The following is a 4,724-nucleotide window of genomic DNA, read 5'->3' on the forward strand; positions in this document are numbered from 1 at the left end:
GATGAGAGAAAAACAGGCACATACAACGCACACACATACACGCATACGATGGGCTGCCACACAGTTTCCGTTTGCCAAATTCATCCACGACACTTTGGTCAAGCCGAGGCTTTAGTTGAAGACACTTGCCGCTCGAGATTACTTGGTAGCAAAGCAAACTTCTTCAACACAAAGCAATGTCTGTACTCATAACTATCTATCTATCTATCTATCTATCTATACTATCTATCTATCTTATATATCTATCTATCTATCTATCTATCTATCTATCATTGTTGTCTGTCTGTCTGTCTATCTATCTATCTAATCTATCTATCTATCTATCTATCTATCTATCTATCTATATCTATATCTATATACACATATATATATAGCGTGTGTGTAAGTGTATATATATATATATATATATATATATATATATATATGCATACGTATATATATGTAATATATAGTTCAACACGATATATATGAGTATGTGTATGTGTATCCGGTTGTGTGCATGTGTGTGATTGTGTGTGATTGTGTGTGTGTGTGTGTGTGTGTGTGTGTGTGTGTGTGTGTTCTTGAGATTATATATAATTTCTCGCTTAAGTAGAATCTACAGTATAAACTTTAACGAAATCTACCATGTACATACGTTTGTCGTGGCGACGAAATTCAATTTTTAGAAACCAAATATTCCTAGTAAAGCTCGTCGAATTTTTAAAAAGGTTTTCTAAATGTATGAATTTGTTGACGAATGCGAACAATTCTTCTCAATAAAATTAACAATTACTTGGTCCACTGTTGTTATGTAGTTGCAATTTAGAACAATACATTAGAGCTTTTGGAGCAATTACCTTTAAAAGGAAATTGCTTCAGCAGTACAATTACAAACGGAGTGTGCTATTTTATTGTTTTTTAAAAAGTGTATGGAACTAAGATATTTAATTGAACTTGTATCTATAGCTTAAGGTAACCTAATTTGTCTTTAAAATATGTTATTTATGATTTATTGGAAATTTAAGAAATCTTTGGCAAAGGTTGAAGGTTTAACTTTTGGGTTGGGTATTGCATTGTATTTTTGAGCAAAGCGCTTGATCTTACCTTGCACTAGTCCAGTCAACTATAAATGAGTACGAACCAGGTATTGGTGCAGCTTTGTCTGTTCCTCCAGCTATGGCATCCTGGATGTTCTGGCTCAAGACTGAGGTGAAGGTGGCAATGGCTGTTTATGACTGCTTGCTACTAGATAGGCACCTAAAACGATAAGCACGATATATGTTACTAGCCCAAAGTCACTCGCGCGTAGTAGCTAGCTGTGGTTGTGCATTTTACATTTAAACTACTTACTGGATTATAACAAAGAATATTTTTTGGTTTGTTTTTAAGGTTGCCGGTTGCGTATTATATTTTATCTGCAAAGTCATATCTATCTATCTATCTATCTATCTATCTATCTATCTATCTATCTATCTATCTTTTGTGTTCCCATTTTTCGTCTCTTGCCATATATGTCATTTTTGCCTATTCTTTTTGTTACTACTCCGTCTTCCCAACCTTGTCTTCCATTTTTATACACTTTGAAAAATACCTTGCCACCAATACCAAAAAAACTTTGTTATATTTTTAGTGCTTTCCCTATTTGTTTTTCTCACTGGTAGCAGCTTTTCAAAATTTGACTTTATTTTTCGAGCAAACATTAGTTCCGCATGCGACTTGCGTGAAAAAACGCAAGTACTGGCGGAAGAACCATTCACATTTTTACAAAATTTATTTATAGGGAGGTCCCATAAATTAAAAAGTTCCATCTTATCTGTTTCAAATAAATTTGTTGTATTTTTCAATTCAAATACTTTGGCTTTCAGGGTTTTTCCACGAAATATAACATCACTTATCACTTCACCCATAAAATGCAATTTTTTTCCTGAAACACCACGCCTAATTTTCGGAATTTCCTTTAAACTAGGTTTTTCAATTTTTCTCGATGTATCTGTATCAATTATCGTGATATCACTGCCCGTATCCAGTTGTATTTTGATATTAAACATTATTAATTTTTATGGACACAAATTTTCTTTTCTGAGCTGTCCTTAGAATTTTTTTTTAACAATACATTCTTTCTAGAATTTTTGTTTTTTTGCTCGACCCTTTTTCTTGTTTCGTTATACAATGTGAGCTTTTATGCCCGATTTTTCCACAATCAAAGCATTTACGATTTTTAAAAGGACAATTACTTTTAAAATGTAAACCTCTGCGCCCATAGCATGGATTAGGTCTTGACGTTCGTTTTTCTTTTTTTTTTCTTATCCGTTTCAGGTCAACGTGCAATCTTTCCTTTCGAATAGTTATGTTGCTATCCTCCAAAATGACGGTTTCCACTTTATGGATGATGTCGTCATGAATGGCCAAATGTGGTCGTCCAGCAATAGGAGCTGTTTCCACCGATGTCCGACCACATTTGAACTGGCGATGCCAGGGCTTGACTACGTCGTATGATGTTGCATCGTCACCATAAACTTCTTTCATCTAATCGAAAGTCTCTTCTGATGTACGACCTTTCAAGCATAACAACCTGATCACTGATCTGCCTTCAACTGCCTCCATTATAGTACCTTAGTCTACTTCAGCAGCCGTAAAAGACAAACGAATACTAGTGGAAAACTGAAATTTACAATGTGACATGTAGAGACATGTATAATTATACATGTACAAGTTCCATTTCCTGCAATAACCGGAAGTGGGTTAGGGGAATCTTTAATGAACACCCCTCGCATTGTTAGTTCGTTGGGCTGATGCGTTTTTTAAGGCAAAAGAAAATATATTTTCAACGCCGCTGGTGTAAAAACACCTGAAAGTAAGTCATAGACAAAGCAAGAAAACTCATCAAATCCCCTTTTTTTTTCGGAGCGACAGAGATTGATGTTGCGTCATTGTTTTGACTCAACAATGCCACATATCGAACAGGTTTCGCTACAAGATATCTCACCGGCTATGATTATATTCTCAACGATTTAAGAACGATCTGCTGGCATGTGGCAACATTTCATGGCACGGAAACAATTCAAATATGAATTGGAAGCAGCGCGAGGTATACAAACAAAATCAAACACACATAGACAAAGACTGTGCATTGTTAGTTCGTTAGGCAGCTGCGTATATTAGGCGCGAGAGAATATATTCTCTATGCTGTTGACGTAAAAATACCTGGAAATAAGTCATAGACAAGCGAGACAACTCACATCAAATCCCTTTTTTTTTTGTTTCGGAGCGACAGACATCGATGTTTCGCCATTGTTTCAATTATCAATGCCACATACTGAACAGGGTTCGCTGAAAGCTATCTTGCCGGCTATGACTATACGCTCAATATTAAGAACATACATACATACATACACCCCCATATATATAAATATATAGGTATATATATATATATATTATATATATATATTATATATAGATTTATATATATATATATATATATATAACGGGAAGCTTTATGAAAATAGACAAAAGACGAAGGCAGGGTTTACGGAAATAAAACAAAAGACGAAGGCAGGTGATATATATATAATATATATATATGTTAGAGAGAGAGAGAGAAGGAGAGAAAGGAAGAGGAGGGAGAGAGAGATAGATAGATAGACAGACGGACAGACAGACAGACAGACAGAAGACAGATAGATAGATAGATAGATAGTAGATAGATAGATAGATAGATAGATAGATAGATAGATAGATAGATAGATAGATAGATATGATGGACTGTCTCGTTGAAGACGACGCACGAGCATTCAGTTTATGCCGAGCGACCTGTGCAAGTGATTTATTTGTAGTGACCAGATGTAGTGACCATCAAATCGACGGTTGTCCGAACAGGTGCCGTCAGGTGTCGTGTGATCGCAGAGCAACGAGAGATGAAGTGTTGTGCACAAGGACACAACACCACACCTCCAGGTCAAGAAGTTAAATCACGATGGCTAGATCACCCTAACTACAAAGTAATGTAACATCCCATATATAGAGTGACCGCGTGTGTACCGTTGGCGATTGTGTTTTTTTGTGCTTTCTTGATTGGATTAACTTTATATGTATATATATATGTATATATGACCTCATGTGTACCGTTGGCAATTTTTTTCCTCTGTCTTCCCTTCTCTGGATCTTTCCTACCTCTATGTTTCCGACGAAGAGCTCCGCTCGAAACGTTAAACCTCCTTCTTTCCTTCTTTCCTGAGCGTCCATAATACTATATTTGTTCCACGTCCTCGCGTTGTTGTGTTTTTTTTGTGTTTCTTTTGGATTAACTTTATATATATATATATATATATACTTCTACTCTCTTTACTCTTTTACTTGTTTCAGTCATTGATGCGGCCACCGCCTTTAATCGAGCAACTCGACCCCGGGACTTATTCTTTTGTAAGCCCAGTACTTATTCTATCGGTCTATTCTGTCGAACCGCTGAGTAACGGCGACATAAACACACCAGCATCGGTTGTCAAGCAATGCCAGGGGGACAAACACAGACACTCAAACACACACACGCATATATATATATATATATATATATATATAATATACATATATACGACAGGCTTCTTTCAGTTTCCGTCTATATATATATGTATTATGTATGTATGTATATATATTATAATTTATATATGGTATATATATATATGTATTTATATATATACAGTCAGGGTGAAAGTGATTGAATGTGAGTGTATATGTATGTATATACA

At 35.4% G+C, this 4,724-nt stretch overlaps 1 long non-coding RNA gene across 1 annotated transcript in view; it reads right to left on the minus strand.

Annotated features, from left to right (window-relative positions):
* Window positions 1–1,197, minus strand: part of LOC118764570 — a 34,071-nt gene extending 32,874 nt beyond the window's left edge. Inside the window, exon 1 of the long non-coding RNA XR_005000392.1 lies at window positions 1,087–1,197. This is a non-coding gene — a long non-coding RNA (uncharacterized LOC118764570). The remainder of the gene's footprint in view (window positions 1–1,086) is intronic.
* Window positions 1,198–4,724: the final 3,527 nt, after the last annotated feature.

This window comes from Octopus sinensis, linkage group LG8 (assembly GCF_006345805.1).
Source record: "Octopus sinensis linkage group LG8, ASM634580v1, whole genome shotgun sequence".
Taxonomy (NCBI): domain Eukaryota; kingdom Metazoa; phylum Mollusca; class Cephalopoda; order Octopoda; family Octopodidae; genus Octopus; species Octopus sinensis.